We start from the raw sequence: 24,691 nt of genomic DNA on the forward strand, positions 1-24,691 counted from the left end.
GGGCATGGCGTTTGGAAAGAAAGCGAAATTGGTACTGATAATTGAGGAAAGGAAATAGGTGGATTGCCTGTGCTCTTCTTTATTCTGCTTGCTCAGAATGTACTTTTTGCCTCTGGAGTTTGTCATCCAACCTCCCAGCCCCTACTTGTTGTCACCACCTCTGAGAAGCTACATTAAAAAAAAAATGAAAGAAAAGTTGCTTGAATGGCAACTCTCTCTCTCCCCTCCCCCCTCTCTCTTTCAGATTTTATTTCTTTATTCTTAGAGAGAGGGGAAGGGAGGGAGAAAGAGATGGAGAGAAACATCAGTTGGTTGCTTCTCTCAAGTGCATACCCAGGCATGTGCCCTGGCCAGGAATCAAACCAGCGACCTTTCGCTCAGCAGGAGGATGCCTAACCAACTGAGCTACACTGGGCAGGGTGAGAAGCCTTTTTGGAATCCTTCCTCCTACCTCTCAGTTTCGGGCCACTGCTTTCCAATTCGGGCCACTGCTTTCCAATCAGTGTTAGCATCTGCCCTCTTCCCTTAGAAATCCCTGTCTTTGCAGCTAGAGCTCAACCTCCCCCAAGTCTGATTCCTCCTCATTTGCAGATCCCCCCCCCCCCCTTACTCCCAATCCTGCTTGCTTTAGGTGTCTAATATCTATTTGATGAATCAATGAATTACTGAATAAAAATTTGTTTAACATTAAAATAAAATGAATAGCAAAATTCTTTTGATTTTCCTCTTTTCAGATGTAGATTAATGTGCATAGATAATCATGAAACATCATTGTACAGCTGATTACAAATTCACTCATAAGGCAAAATTTATATATGGCTTGTCAAGCTATTAAGTTCTGAAGACCTGGGGACATCAGAGAGGAGATGTAAATCTGACTTCTTTATTTTCTGTAGTGCTGACCTGCAGCATGTAAGCAGGCTCCCAAGTCCCCTCAGTATGTTCCTGAGATGTCGCAGAGTGCCTGCCACCATGTGCGCATGCCTGTGTGTGTGTGTGTGTGTGTGTGTGTGAACAGCATACCTGAGCAGAGTCCTAGGTGCCCTGTTCCAGACCCATATTATTGATTGGATTCGCTGTGTGCCAGGTGTGTTATGTGTATCATTTCATTGACTTCTCACAACAATACAGCTCATAATATGAACCTGAGATTTAGAGAGGTTAAGTAACACGCTTAAGGTGTCACCAGATCCAAGTCTGCTGGATTCCAGAGCCCATGCCCTTAACTGCTCCTCTTTCCCTACCAGTCACCTCCTTTCCAGGGAAGTGGGAAAGGTCTTCCGAGCTAGCTATTTGGGACTTGTGACCATTGCTTTCTTCTCAAAACACAGACTAGAGCAGTCATGTGAGCAAGTATGTTATTAATCACTGTCTTGGCCTCTTCTTTGAGCTCAAGAGTCACTGATCTCTCAGAGTTAAAAGTTGTATCGTGGTCACCAGGTTCCCTTGTTCCTCTCATAACTCAGAGGGGAGTCATACTTCTGTGGACAGGGCTAGGTTGCAAGTTGAAGGTGACAGGTGAGGCAAACTACAACACAAGAACTCTAATCTTTAGAAAAGGCTAGCTTTTGTATACTTGAATATCTTCTAACCTTTTTTTGGTGGATTATATGGAATCACATGCAAGTTAAATTCATTGAGTGCTACATGCTGGAAGTTCCAGGCAATGAGAAATGAGCTTTATGCTAATTGAGAATGAAGCTAAGGAAGAAAATGTTATTGTTAATCAAGGGCTTAAGTGCCTCTGGGACATTTTAAATAAATGCTGTGCTGTACTTAAGGAGCAATATTCTGTAAGTGAGATGCAAAAATTCTTTAATTAAACCATCACGGGTATTCCCTGATTGCAATATCTGCCTTTATCCTCATAGTTAAACATTCTTGATTCATGTAACAACTCAACCAGGGATTGAGTGAATTAAGGACTCCTTGAAAGAACAAATTGATTGCATAAAATTGATTGAAGTTATTTCTGAGACAGTCTTCATTATAGTTATTTATATTGATCACAGCATATTTTTGGTGCATTTTCTGTTTAGTGGTCTTGTAGAAAAACTATTTTTCAGCCTGCAGGGGACAGATCGTGGTTATGGTATACTATAGAGCAGGGGTGTCAAACTCTTTTTCACTCAGGGCCACATCAGCCTTGCGGTTGCCTTCAAAGGACCGAATGTAATTTCAACTCCTTAACTGTTAAGGAGTAGTTATATGTATACAGTCCTAAAATTATTTTGGCCCTTCAAAGGCAACTGTGAGGCTGATGTGGTCCCTGGTGAAAATGAGTTTGACACCCCTGGTATAGGGCAAACAGTTCTTAGAAGAATTTGTTTTAGACATGGAAGAAAAGCCAAGTGTTTCTTGCCATTGAGAAATGCAATGGTGATGGTTTAGATGGTTCCTACAGTTAAGTAGGAAAGAAGTTGGTAAGAAATTTGGTCAACAAACGTAAGGGTGACCACGTACCAGGCCTGTGTTAGATGCTGATAAATTTGTGTCAATGTTCATTAGCCAAAAGGCCTAGTTCTTATTGCCAACTAGACAGACCCAGAGACTCTGATTCGGAAACAGACTAAGGAGACTTGTCTGCTCCAAAAAAACCCAAAAACTGAAAATTTAGGTATTCAAAAGTTTTGACTTAATAGATTGCTCACTTTGAGTGGTAAAAGAGCCTGGCTTGGAGCTCAGTAAAATTTTTTTTTCTTTTTTTTTTTTTTTAATTTTATTTTAATCATTGTCAGTAAAATTTTTTAAAAGCAGGAATAGCTTATTTTGCCAAGCTAGTGCTGTGATTTCATGTAATTCTTAAAAGAGAAAAATTGCCATCTGAAGTCACTAAATCTTAAAATATACAATCACAAATCTTAAAAATTTATTTAGATTGAGTAACCAGCAAAGAAGTCATCAAATAATGGTGCTTTATAGGATGAGTACACTGAAACGTTTACCTTCTATTTTCATGGTTATTCATTTAAAACAACCGAGCCCGGTAAAAGTGGTTTCATATTCAAATAAACACACTTACAGACACAAATTGTGAACTGAGTACTTGAAAAAAGGAAATGAGGGTAGGAAAGAAAAATATTGAAGTCATATTTTCATAAAGTCTCTGTGGTCTTCAACAATGTACTGATTCAGGCCAGGCTCAAAATGACAAGTCAGGTCTTGAGACCACTGGCCAGTGTGTCCTGTGAAAACTTACTCATCCTCCAAAACCCCTGATATGGGCACACAGAAAACCAGCGTGGTGCCTGCAAGCTGCAGAAGGACCCCTGTGATGGGTTACATGCGAAATCACACTCAATTCTATGACAGTGCTTGGAAACCTAGCACTGGGATATCACTGAGAATAGAAGTTCCTCAGAAATTCTACATGATGATTCAGAGCAATTACTTCTAATTTTCATGCCCTGGGAAGAACTGTCTCTACAGATTTGGACAGGGACAAGCAAATCTCACAGTCTGTGAAAGAAAGGAAAATACACCGTGCACTCCAGAGCAAAACTAGCTGCCTTGCTCCTCAGCATATTTACAAGTGACTGGAACTTGTTTAAAGAGGATATTTATGAGCCCAGGAAAATGAAATATCTTGGTGTTTTCTCTCATCAACATTTTTAAATTATTTATTTTTATTCTTTTGTTTTAGTCATATGAGATGTATTTATGAAATCACTTTCTCTGACTCTAGTATATCTGCATTTTGGAGCTCAGTGGTCAATACATAACTCATATGGATACTAAGAGATTTGAGATTCTCATGATAAATTCATGATAAATTGATGATAAATTCATCCCTGCTGTTTGCAGAGTGATGATGCCTATGATCATGTTTCCTTAAGCACCCTCTCACTCCCCTGTTAAGCTTCAGAGGGCCTCAGGTTACCTGAAGAAAAACGTCATCTGAGCATCATGTTGCAGGGCTCTGGTGTTTGCAACTTTTGTGGCTGCAGGGGTTCTGTCTGATTATTTTTCTTCTCTGTCTGTTTCAGGCTTTCTGTATGCTGGGCTTACAGTAGTTCATAAGCTTTGGGAGAAGGTATCATGAATGATGTGATGCCCATATTATGACTTAACAAATTGGAAAGTCTGCATGTATAGATTTTGAATCTCTCAAACTGAGATTTTTGATTCAGAGACAGATCACCTATAGACACTTCCCTGAAATCTAAGCTGCTTGAGACACAGATTGTAATCACAGTAATTAGTACTGCATTTTCAAGTCCTGCTCTCCAGCTTGACCTGGCAGCATTTAGCCAGCGTGCACACTACTGGATCAATGGCAAGAATTGAAGGGCTGGTGGTGGGGCCGCTCTTGGCAGGCTGTGGTAGGCACCATTCCTGGGGAGCTCCAGGGGAGCTTCAGAAACAAGGGAGCAGTGTGGAGTTCTGGGGCAAAAGAGGAAAGAAATATGATACAGATAAAACACCTGCCAGTGGTACTTGCTATAGGAGACAGAGTGCAGTTCAGACTTTTGCTGAAAATTCATTATCAATGAATTTGTTTTTCTCTTGTTTAGTTCAGTTTTGGGTATTCCTAAAATGTCCCCTGTTCAGGAAAAGTACCTGCATATCTTGATCCAAACTAGTGAAAAAAAATCTGTAGGACATGAAACAAATATTTGGATAAATCAAAAATAAAGGTTCGGTGGGGGTTTTTTTTTAGTGCCCTACCCCACCCCCACCCACCCCCCAAAAAGTGTAGCTTAACTTGAGCAACACAGTCGCGGGGGAGTGGGGGGGGGCGGGGACGGGGAAAGCACTGATGCCTGATCACGAAATCATTTATCTGAGAAATTTGACAGTGATGGTGCAGAGAAAGGTAATCAAGCTCAGGGGTACTTCTGTCATCCACTTGCTATTCTCAGTCCCATAGAGTGTGTCACCTCACCAGGACAGCCAAAAGGTAAGGGTGATAAGAATATGGTGGTGGGGGGATGTCAGCCCCATGACCCCCACCAATTGAGGGTTAATGATTTTGAATGAGCACTTGGAGACAAACTGAACACTGAATAATAATAAATAGTGTTGAACTTCTAGGAAATACTTATTTTAACAATACAAAACCATTTCAGCATCTATAGTATTTCTAACACTATGGTTGATATAGTTGAAAAAGCATGGATGGCAGATTTTTTTTAATGATAGATTTTTTAAAAGTTTCATTCTACTGAAGATGGAAACAAAATTTGTTCCATTTGGCATCAGTAGTTCATATAAGGTTAAACTTTTGAGTTTACTTTTGCAAACTCAAAGACAAAGTACTTTTACATTTTCAGTTGTAGGGTTTTGCACTCACTTTAAATTGTTAGACTATGTGTGAAGAATGAGGACAGTTTTGTGCCTAAATGAACAACAGTTCACTTATGACAATCATTTAATTATTTGAATGACAAATCATATTACACTCACATACTCACACATTGTAGTTTTAGGCCGCAGTTACATTCCCACCAATTTGTATCTTAGAACGCATTTATAGATGCTGCTGTGGAAACTCTGTTCTGGTGATATAGAGTGGAGCATTTCCACTCATCAGCTGCTTCCAGAATGCACCTTATCCTGAGAGTAACCTAGTGTGTTTCCTGAAAAGTTCTTTAACATCCAGTAGGCCATTGTGGCACAAACTTAGCATTTTTTCCTGAAATTCTTTCATAAATCAACAGGAAGACTTCCTGGGTTTTTTTTTCCTTATAAAAGGGGAAATGATAAAACTTAAACATACATTATTATTTTAACATCTAGTTTTACATCTGTTGAGAGTTATGTTTTCACTTAAGAATGCTTTAGCCAAGAATAAAAACCAGAGAATTTTACCTGTTTCCATCTTGCTGTCATTGATGGCTCTTTGTTATATGTATATAGCTGAAAACATTGTGTTAAATTCATGTTGACTTAAAAAGCCAAATATGAAGTTGAAATGGCTAAGCACTTAACTTTTTAAAATAATTTAAGTAAATTGATTATAAAGCTGGGCCATACTTTTAAAAAGTCCTTCTCATACCTTGCCTTTACAAGTAACTGTGGAATTAGACACACAACAAATTTTCTTTGTTATTTTTCTTAATAAGCTGAAATTTTCAGATAGCCTCTACTTTTATGTTGTAGATCCTACAAGCTTCTTTCATTCATGTTGAAGAGACTCAACCAGTAGTATTGCACATTTTGTTTCTTTAAGTGCAGAATTGGATTGGGACAGGGACTGGTGAAGTTGAAAAGCATCAGTTTTCTTTTTTCTCCTTCCTTTCCTTCTCTATTTGTTTCATTTGTTCCAGGGATTGTGGGGTATTTTTCCCCACTACAGATTTTTACTCTCCTTTTTTTTTTTTTACAATTCACACTAGGAGAGGGTGGTGGGCTTTTTTGTTGTTATTTGGGGTTTTCCCCCCATATTTCTCCCTTTCCTCCAGATTTTGATGCTGACCAAATTTAAAACAGTACAGTGTTTAGGATCCATGCAAAGCCATTTTACATATTTGAACCAGTAAAGGGCCCCAAGCAATAACTACCTGAATTGCTTTTAATTACACAATATAGCTGCATCACTTTACTTCGGAATCTTTTTGATAGATGCTGCAAGGCAATTGTAACCACGGATGATGGGATTAAGTACCTCTTGAAGTGACTTTAGCTTCTTGTGGAAACAAAGGGAAAGAGGAGAACACTTAGTCCTTTTTTTGCCTGAGCTGCCTTTTCTTTGCTTGCATATAAAGAAATACAATTAACAAACATTATCCCCAGAGGTAAATTGAAATGTACATGCAGACAAGAACCGCTCTTGACTGCAATTAGACATATATGATACGAGGTATTCTGACCATTTATTAGTGGTAATTGTTTGAGAAACAAGCCCAGAACAAATGATTAAAATGTAGGCGACAAAACGGGGATTATTAGCATGTGTGATAAAATGTGCACTCTGCAGCTGCACCAATAAAATGCTTTGGAAAGTGACTCTGATTAGACAGATGCTTGGTTTGGCTCTGTGGTGAGCTCTTGGTGTTTGTTCAAGACCTGGTGATGTTTATAACAAACAAGTTATATCTTTCTTTCTTAATTAGTGGGAATTACTGTGCAAATGTTGGTGTTTTGTAATTTAATATCCCATCAGTTTCCCTGCCTTTGGGTTGTTATTGCAGCCTATTGGTCTTGCTGGGAATGGGATAAACTGAGTTCTATGGTTTTGCTTCTTTGCTCTGCTTTCTTTAAAATGCTGGATGCCATGGAGAACGAACTACTGCAAAGTTTCCTCTCTTATTTGTTTTTGAAAAGCCACCCATCATATCTAGCTGTGATTAACTCTGCTAGATCCAATTGTATTTGGAATTTGTATCAAGGTCACAGAGATCTGGCAGGGGTAACCCAGTCAAACATTTACTGGGAGCTGGTTGGCCCATTTGGACAGTCAGCATTCTGCTAAGTCCTGCCTAATGTGAGCTTAGGAGGAAGGCAGAAGGGACCAGCAGTATAAGGACCAATTCAGAGAGTTGGATGACAATTGGATTCCCCTTGGAAATGCATCTAAGGGTTTGTGGTTAAGCAAAGAAATGTGAGCTCAGCTAAATGTGGAGTCAGCAAGCGATTTTGGAAGCACAGATGGGAAGGGAAAGTAGATATGGGATGGAAGGATGGAACCAGGTTGCCCAAGAGGACTTGGGGAATGTGCCAGACAAACAGAAGGGGAAATCAGAGGTCAGTCTGTCTAAGAAGGAATGTTTTGGGTCTTGTAACTTGCAGCTCTATGTTCCTTTGTCCCTGGCTTGCATTTCTGAAACAAGAGTCAGAGGAAGAACCATTTGGATATTGTCTATTTGGTGCCATGAAAACTTGCAACAACTTTTCAGTCTCAAGTGGTTTGTCCTTGTCCCTCAACAGATTTCTGAGCTGCCTACCTCTTAACATACCATTAGCATTTCCAAAGGAAGATAAGTATCAGTGTTAGTCTAGATTATATATAAGATTAAATTAGTTTTTAAAATCAGTTAATGAATTCCACAAACAGATTTTAAAAATTCTCTGATTATCTTGGTTTTTGGATAACCTGTTTCATGTCTCTTGCCATTATCAAAGAAAACTGTGAATTGAGTCACAAATATATCATAATATAGATTATTATGGACATACAGTTTTGTGGGAAGGATTCAACTCTTAATATTTAATTTTATTCTCTTTGAATTTACAATAAAAGTGTAACTGTCTGAATCTGACCAGTTCATTCCGCTAAAAACTAAGTAACAATTCAAATTCAGTAATAGTGGATTTTGCAGGGAATTTAAAAAGGGGGAAAGAAGAAACTGTTTGCATTTTGAACTGATACATTGCTAAGTATGGCACTGAATTAAGAAAAAGAAAATACTTTAAGCTCCCCTAAAATTAGAGGAAATTCTAGGAAGCCTTGCCTTAAATAGATACTTAAAGGAATTAGTGCCCTTAGCACATTAAACATACTTAAAAAAAAAAACTATTAGAAAAACCCTTCATGATCACATCCATATGTTTAGTTTTAATTTTCATCACACTTAGCTCTGAATAATTAAGGAAGAAAAAAAACAATCTTAATCTTATGTGGGTCCCACACAATCAAAGGCACATACACGTGATTTGTGATCACAGCTTGTATTCACAGCTTTCGTGTGCGTAGTATGGGTCTGGCAATTAGACTCAGACTGTGTGTTTTCTAAAAATTATTCAGCGCTAGAGAAAAATCGATATTAAATCCTCCCCAAATCTACAAATCAGGATAATCAAGGAACTATGGCTAATAAAATACCAGAATTCCAAGCTTTGTAACACTTTGGCCTCATTTGATTGAGATTGACACTTGAAAGAAATTTTTGAGAGAGTCTACGAAGAAATAGAAAACAGAGAGTCCATTAACCAGATATTTTCATGACAGTTACCCCTGCCCCCTCAAAAAAAATTAAGATACAGAGAAAACTATTTTCTCAAAATTACAGAACCATTTTCTGGAGGAAAAAAAAATTCTCCATGATTCATATCAAAGAATCTGGTTGTGGGGAAGATGCATTAATCTGACACATTTAGCAGCCTTTGAGCTTTTGAAGAACTTCATAAAAGACATCAGTAACTATATCTGTCTGGTTGACAGTCTTCTTTGGTGACCTTTAAAAAAAGTTAAGGAGAAATTGATCTTAGTTTGCATTTGCTCAGTTAACTCAAAAGTTGTGCACAAGCCAGGAAATAATCTTCTCAGCTTTAAATTTATTTTTTGAGATAGAATAACCCAGTACTGATGGAATCTGTAAATGGATAAATTTTGTGAATGGTCTTCTCTGTGACATTTTCCTGTGGTGCTATCTATGGTAATAATATTTCCTATACCCTCCACTGGCTGTTTCAATACATTAACTGCTACATATTATATTTTTTGCAACTGGTTTTAGGATCAGTCTTCTTAGGCAGGAATACCAACAATGAAAATCTAAACAGAAGGCTGTACTCTGAATGTTCACTTTAGGCCAGGATTGGAACAAGTATGCTCTTCATTCCCGACACTCAGAATTTCATGATCAAAAATACCAAATTGTCTCTATAGAGACCATGGAAAGTCAAATGGTATGTTCTTTAGGTTTCAGTTAGAATTTACCAAAAGCTCCACATTCTGTGCTTGACAGGTGCTATCTCTCATAGTTTCTGATGCTGGGATTGCACTTAGAAATCCATCTATCAAATCTCTCTGGGTAGAGTGCCCTAAGCGTCATTCCTCCACCAAGTTCTCAGCAACATCAACAGTTAACTATTAATGAACAACATCTTTAGACTTCTTTGTGTTTCCAGAAACCCTGGGTTGAAGCAGCCCAGAAACAGAAGAGATGCTAATCGCATTGTGTTCTTAAATGTGTTCAGTGAAGGAGTGCAGGTTTCCCTCTTGACCTCAGTGTCACTCTAAGGGGAAAAAAAACTCCTCCAGTTTTCCGTTTAGATAAAACCTCCGATCCTTATTCTCTCACCAAAAGTGGAGCAAGAAAGTGGGATTATGGTGAATATCCATCCACAGGCACATGCTCTATTGTTATCTACTCCTCAACACAAAACAAAGAGCTTTGGTTTTATTTAGCCTTGCAGAAAACCAAAGTTCCTCTCCTCTCCCCCTTCCTTTTCTCCTTTCTTTGTCCTCATCTCCACCTTCCTTTCTTACCTCCTACTTTCTTATCCACCCCAACTTTACCTTTAGGACCTATCTCTTTCCTCTCCCTCCTTCTTTCCCTCTTCCTCCCCTCTCAAATAGCTTCTCCCCATCCTTTCTTATTGTCTGCTGGGCTGATTTAGGCTTAGCTTGTATAGATCTCTTCCCTTCCCTTCATCTTCCTTTCCGAAAAATGGTAGTGTTTGCTGTTAGAGGTGCTACCAGGCACCCAAGTGCCAAAGGGTAGAGTGACTGAATAGTACTGCTGCCACATTTATTAATAATGTCTAAGCCATATGGGTTATAAATGTGGATCTCTGCTTTCATGGAAAACTTGCTCTCTTTTCTGGGATTCATTAATAGTCACACAGTTGTATGAGGGTCCTTCCATTCCTGGGATTTGCCCCCACTCACAGCTGTATACCTACCTGGAGGACCAGACATCTGTGGACTCCTGGGTAGCAATGAGGGTCTGCTGTACACACAGCTTTTTGTCCATGTTTGCATGCCCCACGGCCCTCATTGAGCAAGGGCCAGTTCATGCTAAACTCAGTATTTATTGGCTGTGTGACCAGTACTGAATTTGATCAATACATAGCATGCATATGATTTTGTAATTTTAATTTTTTGTTGTGGTAAAATATACAAATTATGCAAGTGTTTTAAAATTCCTTGGCATTAAGTACATTCTCATTGTTGTGAAGCTGTCACCACCATCTCCAGATCTTTTCATCTTCCCAAACTGAAACTGTTCCCATTAAAAAATAACTCCCTATTCCTCCACCCCATTTTACCTCCCTTCTCTTGAATTTGACTACTCTATGTACCTCACATAGGTAGAATCATACAGTATTTGTCCTTTTTGTCTGGCTTATTTCACTGAGCATAATGAGCAACTTTAATTTTTGACATGGTATTTGTTTGCTTTCTCACTCTCTGTGAAAAAAGACCTTTATCACTGGGCTCACTTGCTTAGCCCCAAGGTATTGTGAAGGTCTGAGAAGGCGGAGATCTGCAGCGTGATACAAACTTACCAAACTGGCAAGCAAAGAGATTCTGCTTTCTTCTTTGCTCCTGCTACATCCGTTTCTTATTTGACATCCAACCCTTTTCCTGGAGTTCCATGGTAAGGATAGGCCAGGAGGCAATTCCCTCAGTAGTGCCCCGCCTTGTACGTGGCACCCCCAATGGCTAAAAGGCTGGCCTATGGCCCATGAGTTGCCCCACTATGCCTTGGGTCCTTCCTTAGCAGCAAACCCATAGTGTACCACAAACTGCTATCCTTTGTGTGTCTACTTTGAACACTAAAGATAATTTCTTCATTTCAGTACAAAATAGAGCACTTGATTAAGGTGTGACATAATTGCATTGTGAGAGACTTTGCCCTGAAAATACCTTTTTGGCTTTTCTGAAGTAGGCTGCACATTTATTTGTATTTGTGCCACATGTTAATCTCCTGAATTGTCCTGTCTGGCCAATGAGAGGACAGATCACTCTCATGCCTGAGGAAAGCTCCCCACTTCTCTGTGCCCTGTTGCCATAGTAACTGAAACAGTTTTTTGAAATAGGGAAGGAATCTCTCTGGGCACTTGGGAACTTACTAAAGTGAGAACATAAGTAAGCCTCAATCATTGACTATTATAGATACTGGCATAAATAATTAGTTATTAATAGTCATAAGCATGGTTGAAATTTGTAGGTGAATTTTACTGTCTCTTGGGGTGGGGACCAGTGAATGGGCTCTAATCTTCACTCTCAATGCACAGATTCTTCCATCAACATCAGAATTGTCATGCAAGCTCTGACCCCTGGGCCATACAACATGGAACTCAATTTTTCCCAGTATATACCTTTGCAGAGGCTATCCCTCCTCCAACCCCCTCAAAGGATTGAAACAGACCCACATAGAGGAATCTGCCAGGAATCTGTCATATAGCTGTGGATTTGTGTAAACTTTTCTGTAAAAAATTTTATTTTCAACCTCTATTAAATCTTAGAGTCAATCTTTCAAAAAGAAATTAAAGGGCTATGTCATTTCTGTATAGTATCCTAAATAGAAATGTATTGATGATATTATCTTAAAATAATGCTTTATATGTTTTCTTATGTCTTAAATTTATAGACAAATGAGAATTTATCAAAATTTATTAGAATTTGTGGAGGCAATTTCTTTTTCTTTTTTTTAGATTTTATTTATTACTTTTAGAGAAGGGAAAGGGGGGAGAAAGAGAGGGAGAGAAACACCAATGTGTGGTTGCTTCTCACGCACCTACCACTGGGAACCTGCCAGCAACCCAAGCATGTGCACTGACTGGGATTGAACCAGCCACCCTTTGGTTCACATGCCAGCCCTCAATCCACTGAGCCACACCAGCCAGGGCTGTGGAGGCAATTTCTAAAGGTCAAGGGCACATAAAAGATTATTCTTTTTTCTGGTTCCAAAACACTGCTTTAGTCATAACTGGACTTGAATGCATCACAATGTAAAATACATGTAGAATAAAATTTGAGTAGAAATGTAAAGTGATATCACCACTGTGGAAAGCAGTATGGTGTTTCCTCAAAAATGTAATATAGAATTACCATATAATTGATCATATATACCAATTCCACTTCTGGGGATATATCCAAAGACATTGAAAGCAGAGAATAAAACAGATTTGTATACCAGTGTTCATAACAGCATTATTCACAACAGCCTGAAGGTGGAAATAACTAGTGTCCCCCAACTGATGAATGGATGGATAAACAAGGGTCCACATACCCCTGTTTATGGATGGATAAACTATGCCCACAATGAAATATTACTCAGCCTTAAAAAGGAAGGAAATTCAGACAGATGCTACGGCCTGGATGGATCTCGAAGACATTATGCTAAGTGAGATAAGCCAGTCACAAAAAGAGAAATACTGTGTAATTCCACTTCAGTGAGGTACCTAGACTGGTCAAATTCATAGAGGTGGAAAGTAGAATGGTGGTTACAGGAGCTGTGTGGGATGGGAGACGAGATTTGTTTTATGAGTGTACTCGAGTTTATTTTTGAAAAAAATGACTTCTGAGAAAGATGGTGGTATTGTTACACCCAAGGCAAACTGAATTTCACTGCCATTGCATGGTCATGTTACACATGGTCAATTTTATGTTATCTATCTATATTTACCCCCCTAAAACACAATCTGACCTGGTGTAGGGGGGACTAACTACTGTACGATTATTCCAGGCCACTGATCTTGAAGATTGTCGTGACTCAGATTCCCCAGGGCTTTGAGTCTCCAGCCCCTTCCCTGGCCACCTTCATCACTATATTATACCTCTTTTCTTTAAAAGGTCACTTCCTGAAAATTGCAGGGACTTCCCTTTACCTTTGTGCTTTTTCCAGTGATCACTAGGGATCTGCCCCCCTTGTGATGTAGTTATCTAGTGAAAACTAGAATGAGATCTGGGGTTGAGAGCTGCGTCCAGCCAACAGGCCCTAGTTCCTGACCTGTGTGTGCCAACATAAAGTCCTCCCATCCCTAGTCACCAATATAATTTGAAAAGCCCGTTGAATTTTTTAACAAAAATTAAATATTATATAATATTACAATCTAATTGCTATTTAAAAACTCTAGTTGCTACATAAACACATTTTACCTAAATAAGAATACCTTTGTTTAATAGACCAACAGTGATAGGTCGGCAGTGAGTTGGCCCAGCACTTGTAAAAATGTCTGATATACTGATATACAGGGTTCTTTTTGGAATATGAGTTCATTATAACTTCAGAAACAAAGCATGAGTTTGGACACTTTGCTGGAGCTCTGATAGGTTCTCAGCAAAATAGAGGCTAGATTAATTGATATGTGTTAACTTAGGATTCTGTCTGTACTACCTTTAATGCAATCCTTCTTTTTCAAGATTTGGAAGTTTCCCTTCAGATCTAGTTTTTGATTTTTATTACAAAAGAGTTTGTCAAATAGTTTTTCTTCATCTATTGAGATGATCATATGGTTTTGTGAAAACTGTAAATTGAGTCAAATTGGTTCCAACTAAGGGGAAGATGTGACTTTTTGGAAAAAAAATAGAGTCAATAAGATTCAGCAGTGTACCCTAATGGGAGACACTAGAGTTGGCCACAGCAAAACTCAACTAATGCAACTGTTTTGTTACTGCAGGGCTCATAGGTCATCAGAAGCTATTAAGTTGTAGTAAGGGTACAGCCTTTCTCACCTTATTGCTATATCCTTACTGCATTGCACTGAAGACAACAGAAAGTTCCTAAAGAGTTGGGAAGTGACAGGAGGAGAGAGAGATAGAAATGAGGAAAGTAAAGGCAGAAGTAGGCTGTGGGGAGTGCTGGGCAGGGGCACTGGGCACAGGGAGCACACATTAGATCACTCTAGCTAAACATTGGGGTCTACATAGATATCCCTTGTAGGCTGTATGTAGACAGCCTAATTCAGATGTGCCAAAAATATAACTTCATTTTCCTTTTTAATTTTTATTATTTTTTAAATTGTTGTTCAAGTACAGTTTTCTGCCTTTTACTCCCAGCCCACCCACCCCAGCCCTCCCACCTAACTTCCCATTTCCAGCACCCCCCTCTTGTTTTTTCCATGTGTCCTTTATACTTGTTCCTGCAAACCCTTCCCCTTTTCCCCTGAAATTCCCTCCCCTCTCCCCTCTGGTCACTGTCAGCCTGTTCTCAATTTCAGCGTCTTTGGTTAGATTTTGCTTGTTTGTTTGTTTTGTGTTAGGTTCCTGTTAAAGGTGAGATCATATGGTGTTTGTCTTTCACCACCTGGCTTATTTTGTTTAGCATAATGCTTTCTAGTTCCATCCATGCTGTTGCAAAGGGTAGGAGCTCCTTCTTTCTTTCTGCTGCATAGAATTCCATTGTGTAAATGTACCATAGGTTTTTGATCCATTCATTTATTGATGGGCACCTAGGTTGCTTCCAACACTTGGCTATTGTAAATTGTGCTGCTATGAACATTGGGGTGCATAGGTTCTTTTGGGTTGGTGTTTCAGGATTCTTAGGATATAATCCAAACAGTGGAATTGCTGGGTCAAAAGGCAGATTCGTTTTTAGTTTTCTGAGGAGATTCCATACTGTTTTCCATAGTGGTTGTACCAGTCTGCAATCCCACCAGCAGTGCACTAGGGTTCCCTTTTTTTCTCCACAACCTCTCCAACACTTGTTGTTTGCTGCTTTGTTTATGGCCATTCTGACTGGTGTGAAGTGGTATCTCATTGTGGTTTTAATTTGCATCTCTCTGATAGCTAGTGATATTGAGCATCTTTTCATGTGTCTCTGGATCTTCTGTATGTCCTCCTTGGAGAAGTGTCTGTTCAAGTGCTTTGCCCATTTTTTAATTGGGTTGCTTGTATTGTTAGAGTGGAGTTGTGTACGTTCTTATATATTTTGGAGATTAAACCCTTGTCTGAGATATCATTGGCAAGTATGTTTTTCCATACAGTTGGTTCTCTTTTTATTTTAATACTGTTTTCTTTAGCCGTGCAGAAGCTTTTTATTTTGATGAGATCCCATTTGTTTATTCTTTCCTTTATGTCCCTTGCTCTAGGGAACATATCAGCGAAAATATTGCTGCATGAAATATCTGAGATTTTCCTGCCTGTGTTCTCCTCTAGAACTTTAATGGTATCACAACTTACGTTCAAATTTTTTATCCACCTTGAATTTATTTTTGTGTAATGTTTAAGTTGGTGCTCAAGTTTAATTTTTTTGCACGTAGCTGTCCTAACTTCATTTTCTGTAGTTAATCTCATTTTGGTCTGAGATTTCCATTCCTACTTATTGGTAAGAAAAAAATACTGTACCTCCACACCTGACTATTCAAATGACTGTTTCTTCTGGTTTCAAGTTTCTTTCTGGAAACCAAATTCATACTGCGGGCCACCTCCTGGGCCCTGCCAGGCCCTCAGTGTGCTGCGCCACCCGGAATAGACCGTTCTCTCACAATTTTGCCCCTGGGTTGCACCCAGACCTGGTGATTCAAAGGCTAAAGCTGGCGACTTTTGGGCCTGCTGGTACCACCCTAGGCATCAAGAGAAGGCTGGCTGCGTGGTGGGCTGCGTGGACTACAGGGAAGGCACTGACGCCCAGCAGCTTGTGTTCCTGCTTCCAGAATATTAGAAAGATGCTTCAAAGAAAATGAAAACTGGGCTTATGTTTGTAAAGTTAGTTAACCCACGTTCAGTGGAAGGAGCCCTTTACTTGTTCAAGATGTGTCTATAGCAGTTGTTTGCAATAAAAAGTTTTCAAGGAAAAACAACATTCATAGTTTATAAATCAATCAGTTCAATCAGGATGTCTTCTCCACTTTGCCACAGCCATGGACCCTCTATTTCTGTTCCTCCCTATGTTATAAAAGCTGACAAAGGGGGAAAGTTTCAGCCTCTAGATCAAGTTGTGGTGGATGACATGTTTCTGAATTGCATCTTGTTGCTGAAACGTCCTGAACTTGAAAAGTTACTTCAATATGTGACAGAAGAAAAAGAAATATTACAAGTACAGCAAAGAGAAGACATTAAAGTAGCTGGGAAAAAAGGTAATCAGACTATGGCAGCATTAAAAACCAATAACATCAATGTTAGTGCTCGGTACAGTCAAATGCATTTTCCTCTAGTCACCAGATTTCTAGTGACAAGGAAGAGGACTATATTTGTTATGCCTATGGTCTGATATCTGATTATATCCCTAAAGAATTAAATGATGATTTATCTAAATATTTAAAGCTTCCAGAACATTCAGCTTCATTGCCAAAGCCTCCATCAAAGAAAGTAATCACATAAACCCATAGAAGCAAAAGAAGATTACACTACGTTTAGTATTAAAGATTTGAAGACTGAAAAGAAAAGTAGCAAAATGTCTACAGCTCAAAAGGCTTTGGCTAACGTTGACCAAACTGGAATGAGAAGTATCGATTCCTTTTTTGGTGCAAAATTTTTTTTTAAAGTTGGAAAGATTTGAAACTTTGAAAATGAAATCCAGCAAAAATATTTGTCTTTTACAGTTCGATTTTTGTCGTTCCTCCATATCACTCACTGTATTTCATGACCCTCAGTCACCACCCTTTAGGGGGAAAAAATACAAAACCATTTTTAGATTCACTTGTAAATTTTGTTTTATTTGAATTTTATATTCTTGAATAAAATATGGGAAAGTAATTGTATAAATGACTCGTGGACTTTGGAGTCTTCTTTGACATACTGAAAAGTAATCAAGTGACTAGAATTAACTTCTAGCATCTGAATTTCCTCAATAAACTGACATGTGACAAAAAATAGTTTCTTTCTCAAAAACACAGTCAATATTCCATTTCAAAACTCTGCCCTGCCCTCTTCTCTGGGTGGGAAAGATCCAGGGATAGCCTATGCAGTCACTTCATGGCAGCCTTCTCTTCCAGCTTTGATGGAGAGTAACATCTCTTGTGGCCCTTGGCCACTATTCTCTGGTGCAGTACTAATGGTGGTGGACTCATGGTCTGTCCTTGGGGCAGATGATGCAGGTGATGCACGGGGTTTGTCTGCAGGCTTTAGTTACGGCCCTGCTCTCACAAGTGCTGCTTAGGGTAAAACTCAGCTTTGTCCGTCATCTTCCCCAGCCCTGGCTGTCCACCCTGCCTCCTCAGTATGTGAGCCTCATACTGAAGGAGGCAGGTTCATACTGAACCTCACTCCTGCAGGTACACTGCAGAGGGTTCAGGCAGGAACTTCTGGATTTCTTACATATCCAGGGAGATTAGGAGCATCCTGCTGTAGCCCCTCCTGTTTCTAACAACAACTCATTTTGCTGTTTGCTTTCCTCCACTGCTCCCATAAAGTTTCCTTCCAGAATTTGAAATGGGAAGTTAGCAAAATGGTCTGTTGCTTTCAGCTTCTGCCCTCAGCTTATCTTGGGGCTTTTTGTTTTTTTTAAACTTTCTAGCCACCTCTGCTACCTGCAGATTCTTGGGATTGGGGAGTGGGCCAGGCATAATCCTCCCTTAAGTCTCATCACTTGTACTCTCTCTCCCCTCAGAGTTTCTGTCAGCATCCAAAGGGCTTTGGTCCTGCCAATGGCAGGGGCTTCCTTCAAGTCCCCCATCCTTTCTCACTTTGCTCCTAGAAGCTGTACATTCAGGCCATCAAACTGTAGGAAATTAGATTTCATTCTCTCTTAAAAAGGCAAGTTTGTTATCTCACTATGGACTTGCTATAAAAGTCTAGCTTAAGTTCTAAGCCCAGTGGGGACTTCTTGGCATTCACCCCCACCATCCCCAAACCTTTGCAGTGATGGCTATGAGTGGGGAATGAAGAGCATCATGACTTCCAAGTGAGAAAACTACCACTCTTAAAATTACTATTCCCCGGTCACTTGATTAGTGGCAAGTTGCATAATTGGTACCCAACTCCCCTGCCTAAATCTGGTAGGATTACATTCTGGCAACTGTTCATGACCAACAACCCAAGTCCTTTTAGGATTAATAAAACACTTGGTTGTACTTGCAAACCCTGGTGCAGAGGTTCTCATCTTTGGCTGCACTTCAGAGTCTCCCTAGACCTTTAGAAAATCCAATGCCTGGGATCACTATGAGACTCAAGTTTAATTGGTTTGGTGTATGGCCTGTTTTTTTTTCTTTTTTAAGTTCCCCAAGTGATTGTAATGTGCAGCTGAAGTAGAGACCTCTGTACTACCTCCCACCTAAGTAAATAAACTACTAACTTGAGTTTGGAAGTCACATACTAAATTGCAGATGATCAAATGAACATTAGCTTAGTTGATTATTACTTATTTTTTAATATTGTTTGCAATTTGAGTGTTTATTTTTTTCTCAGAAAGACTTCTATAAACACGATTGTTTTCACATTTGCTGCATTTTCAGTTATTATCTTAACCACTGTCATTGTATATGTATATGGGTAGCACACGACTCACTTCGACATTTTTATTGGAGCAGAATTTCCTGCATTAGGGCTGTGTGCTACACATTGGGATCATCTAGTGTAGTGGTCCTCCAACATGGCTCTGCATCAGAATCTGCTAGGGAGCTTCGAGAAGTCCCAGAGACTAGGCCTGCCTCACCCCAGACTAATAACATCAAACTTTCTGTGGTGGGGGCTTTAGTGTCAATATTAGAAAAGCTTCCCAAGTGATTATAATTTGACTCCAAGTTTGAGTCAACTTAGAGCTGTTTCTCAAATTTTCATGTGATAAACACCCTCTGGGGATTTGTAAATAAGCAGGTTCTATTTCAGTGGGACTAGGTTGGGGCCTCAAAGCCTCCCATGTGACAGGAAATGCTACTGTGAGAGATGGAAGATGCTCATATAGGAACAGATAAGAGGACAGTGATGCTGGTCTGCAGCAACACCTCTCTTAAGTGTCAAGGACATATAGAGCTTAAAAACAAAACAAAACAAAACAAAACAAAACAAAAACACAGTGCCTGGGCCCTGTTATCAGTGAATTGAATTTGATGGCAGTGGGTGAGGTCCAGAATTGACAGTTTTTAAGAGCTACCCATGTAATGGTTATATTGACTCCCAGGTGGAGAACCCTAAAGAACTGGGGACTAGCTCTGCCTCTAGTTATATAAATGGTTGATAAGTGGCATCAGAGGGAAGAAGAAGGGAGATGGCCAAACCAAGGCCAAGAGGGCGCCCTCCTCCAGGAAGAAGAAAACTCCTGGGCCTACTGAGGGAATTCTCATCTAAAAATTTGACCCTTTTGTAGAGAGAATTTACCAAACGTATACCAGATTTTTTTCAACTCATCTTTTTTAATTTTATTTTTAATATCTTTTTAAACTTTATTTTTCATTTTTTATTGTTCAAGTACCTGTCCAATTTCCCCCCAATTACACTTCCCAGCCCCACCCATTCCCACCTCCCCTGCTTGATCTTATCCCCCTTTGGCTTTGTGCATGTGTCCTTTATGTGTTCCTTGACGACCCTTCCTTTTCCATTATCCCTTCCCCCCTCCCCTCTGGTTACTCTCAATTTGTTCTTTATTTCAATGTCTCTGGTTATATTTTGCTTGCTTGTTTGTTTTGTTGATTAGGTTCCACTTGTAAGTGAGATCATACGGTATTTGTCTTTCATTGCCTGGCTTATTTCACTTATCATAATGCTCCCAGATCCATCCATGCTGTTGTGAAGGGTAGGAGATTCCTTTTCTTTCTGCTGCGTAGTATCCATTGTGTAAATGTACTACAGTTTTTGATCTACTCATTTACTGATGGGCACTAAGGTTGCTTCCAACACTTGGCTATTGTAAATTGTGTTGCTGTGAACGCCGGGGTGCATAGGTTCTTCTGAGTTGTGTTTCAGGATTCTTAGTGTATAATCTCAGCAGTGGAATTGCTGGGTCAAAAGGCAGTTCCAGTTTTAGTTTTCTGAGGACACCCATACTGTTTTCCATAATGGCTGTACAGTCTGCATTCCCACCAACAATGCACTAGGGTTCCCTTTTTTCCTACAAACCTCGCCAGCACTTCTTGTTTGTTGATTTGTTTATGATGGCTATTTTGACTGGGTGTGAAGTGGTATCTCATTGTGGTTTAATTTGCATCTCTCTGATGGCTACTGATGCTGAGCATCCTTTCATATGTCTCTGGGCTCTCTATATGTCCTTCTTTGAGAAGTATCTGTTCAAGTCTTTGCCATTTCTAACTTGGATTGTTTGTATTCCAGGTATGGAGTTGTGTGAGTTCTTTATATATTTGGAGATCAAACCCTGTCCAAGGTATCATTGGCAAATATGTTTTCCCATACGGTTGGTTCCCTTTTCATTTTAATGATATTTCCTTTAGCTGTGTAGAAGCTTTGTATTTTCATGAAGTCCATTTGTTTATTCTTTCTTTATGTCCCTTGCTCTAGGGGACATATTAGCAAAATATTGCTGTGTGGATATCTGAAAATTTCCAGCCTATATCCTCTTTTAGGACTTCCATGGTGTCATGACTTATATTTAAGTCTTTTTCCAACTCGAATTTATTTTTGTGTATGGTGTAAGTTGGTGGTCAAGTTTCATTTTTCTGCATGTAGCTGTCCAAATCTCCCCCCATTTTTGAGGAGGCTATTTTTACTACCATTTATGCTTCTGCCTGCTTTGTCAAATATTAATTGATCATAGAGACATGGTTTATTTCTGGGCTCTTTATTCTGTTCCATTGATCTATGTGTCTGTGCTTATGCCAGTGCCAGGACTGTTTTGATTACAGTGGCCTTGGAATGTAGTTTAATACCAGGTATTGTGTTCCCTCCTACTTTGGTCTTCTTCTCAAAATTACTGTGGCTATTCAGGGTCATTCCAGTTCCATATAAATTTTTTAAATGATTGTTCTATATCTATGAATATGTCATTGATATTTTAATAGGGATTGCATTGAATCTATAAATTGTTTTGGGCAGTACAGACATCTTGATGATGTTATGATGTTAATTCTTCTAATCCATGAACTCGGTATATGCTTCCATTTATTTGTGTCTAAATTTTTTTGTTCATTGTTGTATAGTTTCTGAGTACAGGTCTTTTACCCTCCTTGCTTAGGTTTATTCCCAATTACTTTATTTTTCTTGTTGCTATATCAAATGGGATTTGTTTCCTGATTCTGTTTTCTGATATTTCATTGTCGGTGTACAAAATGCCTTTGATTTCTGAATTTGGACTTTGTATCCTGCTATTTTGCCAATTTCTTTTATTAGATCGAAGTTTGTTGGTGGAGTCCATAGGGTTCTTCTGTGTATACTATCATGTCATCTGAAAACCATGACAGTTTTATATCCTCCTTTCCAATTGGATGCCTTTTATTTCTTTTTCTTGTCTGATAGCTGTGGCTAGGATTTCCAATACTATGTTATATAGAAGTGCTAAGAGCTGATATCCTTGTCTTGTTCCTGATCCTAGTGGGATAGCTTTTAGTCTTTGCCCATCGAGTATGATGGTGGCTGTAGGTTTCTATAATGGCCTTTTTTATGTTGAGGTAGGCTCCATCTCTTTGCTGAGTGTTTTTATCATAAATGGGTACTGTACCTTATCAAATGCTTTTCCACATCTATTGATATGATCATGTGATTTTGTCTTTACTTTTGTTTATGTGATATATTATGTTTATTGATTTGTGAATATTTTACCATCCTTGCATCCCTGGAATGAATGCCTTTCCATGATGGTATATGATCTTTTTTAATGTATTGCTGGATGCAATTTGCCAATATTTTGTGAGGATTTAGTGTGTATGTTTATCAGCGATATTGGCTGTAGTTTTCTTTTCTTCATTGTGTCTTTATCTGGTATTGAGATTAGGATGATGCTGGCTTCGTAAAAAGAATTTGGGAGTCTTCCCCTCTTCTTGGATTTTTTGGAATAGTTGAGAAGGATAGAGGTTAGCTCTCCTTGAATGTTTTGTAAATTCTCCTGTGAAGCCATCTGGTCCAAGACTTTTGTATGCCAGGAGGGTTTTGTCCCCCCCCAACTTCAATTTTACCAGCTGTTATTGGTCTGTTCAGGCTTTCTGCTTCTTCTTGGTTCAGTTTTGGAAGATTATATTTTTCTACAAATTTTCCATTTCACCCAGTCTTTCAAATTTGTTGGCATGTAGTTTTTCATAGTAATTTCTTATAATCCTTTGTATTTTCTGTGGTAGCAGTTATAATCTCTCCTCTCATTCTTATTTTGTTTACTTGGGTCCTCTCCTTTTTTTCTTGATGAGTCTGCTTAAAGGCTTGTCAATTGTGTTTATCTTTTCAAAGAATTAGCTCCTGATTTTATTAATCTTTGAACTGTTCTTTAGTTTCTATGTCATTTAATTCTTCTCTGATCTTGGTTATTTCCTTCCTTCCTTCTACTCACTATGGGCTTTGTTGTTGTTATTCTTCGAGTTCTTGTAGGTGTATAGTTAGGTTGTTTATTTGAAATATTTCTGTCTTTAGTTAGGTAGGCCTGTATTGCTATGAACTTCCCTCTCAGGACTGCCTTCGCTGTGTCCCATAAGTTTTGAACTGTTGTGAGTTCATTTCATTTGTTTCTAGAACTTTTGTTTCTTCCTTGATCTCTTTATTAATCCATTCATTGTTTAATAGCATGCTATTCAATTTCCATAACTTTGAATGTTTTTGAGTCTTTTCCTTTAGGTTGGTTTCTAGTTTCAAGCCCTTGTGGTCTGAGAAAATGCTTGATATAATTTCAGTTTTCTTGAATTTCTTGAATCTTGTTTTGTGTCCTATCAGGTGTTCTATCTTTGAAAATATTCCATGTGCATTTGAAAAAAATGTGTATATTGCTTCTTTGTGATGTAAGGTTCTGTATATACTTAAGTCCATTTGATCTAGGCCATTGTTCAATGATGCAATATCCTTGTTGGCATTTATTCAGAAGAATTTTATTAGGGAGGTCTATTTTATTTTATATTCAGAAGATCTATTTTGTCGGAAGATCTATTTATTTTGACAGGTGGGGTGTTAAAATCCCCTAGTATAAGTGTGTTGGTGTCTATATCTTTTTTGAAGTCCTCCAAGATTTTTCTTATATGTTTGAGTGCTCCTATGTTGGGTGCATATATGTTTACAATGTTTATGTTTTCTTGATGGATTCTTCCCTTGAGTATTACGAAGTGTCCTTCTGTCTCTTTTTACCTTGAGTATTATGAAGTGTCCTTCTGTCTCTTTTTATGGCCTTTGCTTCAAAGTCTACTTTGTCTGATGTAAGTATTGCTACCCCAGGTTTTTTTTTTTTTTTCCTGTCCATTTGCTCATTTGCTTGGAATATTTTTTTCCTGTCCTTCATGTTCAGTCTGTGTAGTTTTTTTTTTTTTCTGAGGTGGCTCTCTTGTGGGCAGCATATGTATGGGTCGTGTTTTCTTATTTCATTTAGGTACCCTATGTCTTTTGATTGGAATATTTAATTCATTTGCACTTAAGGTTATTATTGATAAGTACTTACACATTACCTCCTTTGTACCTGTGTTCTTTCTCTGTCACTGTTTTTCTTCCTCTTCTTTTTTAAGATTTTATTTATTTTTTAGAGAGAGGGGAAGAGAGTGAGAAAGGGAGAGAAACATCAGTGTATGGTTGCCTCTCATGTGCACCCCACTGGGGACCCAGCCCACAACCCAGGCACATGCCCTGACTGGGAATGGAACCAGGGACCCTTCAGTTTGCAGGCTGACACTCAACCCTCTGATCCACACCAGCCAGGGATTTTCTTCCTCTTCTTGTAACAGTCCCTTTAGCATATCTTGCAGTATTCGTTTGGGGGAGATTTGTTCTTTCAGCCTTCTTTTGTATGGGCAACTTCTGATTTCACCTTCTATTTTAATTGAGAGCCTTGCTGCCTAGAGTAGTCTTGGTTGGAGGCCTTTGCTTTTCATTACTTGGAATATTTCTTGCCATTCCATTTGTCTTGTTGTGTTTCTATTGAGAAGTCAGTGGCTAGTCTTATCCAAGCTCCCTTGTATGTTACTTCCTGTTCCTCCCTTGCTGCCTTTAAGATTTTCTCTCTGTCTTTGAATTTTGCCATTTTAATTGTTTTGTGTCTTGGAGTGAGCCACTTTGGGTTCCTATTGA

At 38.9% G+C, this 24,691-nt stretch overlaps 1 protein-coding gene and 1 pseudogene across 4 annotated transcripts in view; both read left to right on the forward strand.

Moving 5' to 3' along the window:
• CLYBL (citramalyl-CoA lyase) overlaps positions 1–24,691 on the forward strand; it is a 338,666-nt gene that overhangs the window by 145,540 nt on the left and 168,435 nt on the right. The gene's annotated exons all lie outside the window — the stretch shown is intronic.
• Positions 16,260–17,323, forward strand: LOC114508518 (annotated as a pseudogene).

This window comes from Phyllostomus discolor, chromosome 11 (assembly GCF_004126475.2).
Source record: "Phyllostomus discolor isolate MPI-MPIP mPhyDis1 chromosome 11, mPhyDis1.pri.v3, whole genome shotgun sequence".
In the NCBI taxonomy this organism is placed as follows: Eukaryota; Metazoa; Chordata; class Mammalia; order Chiroptera; family Phyllostomidae; genus Phyllostomus; species Phyllostomus discolor.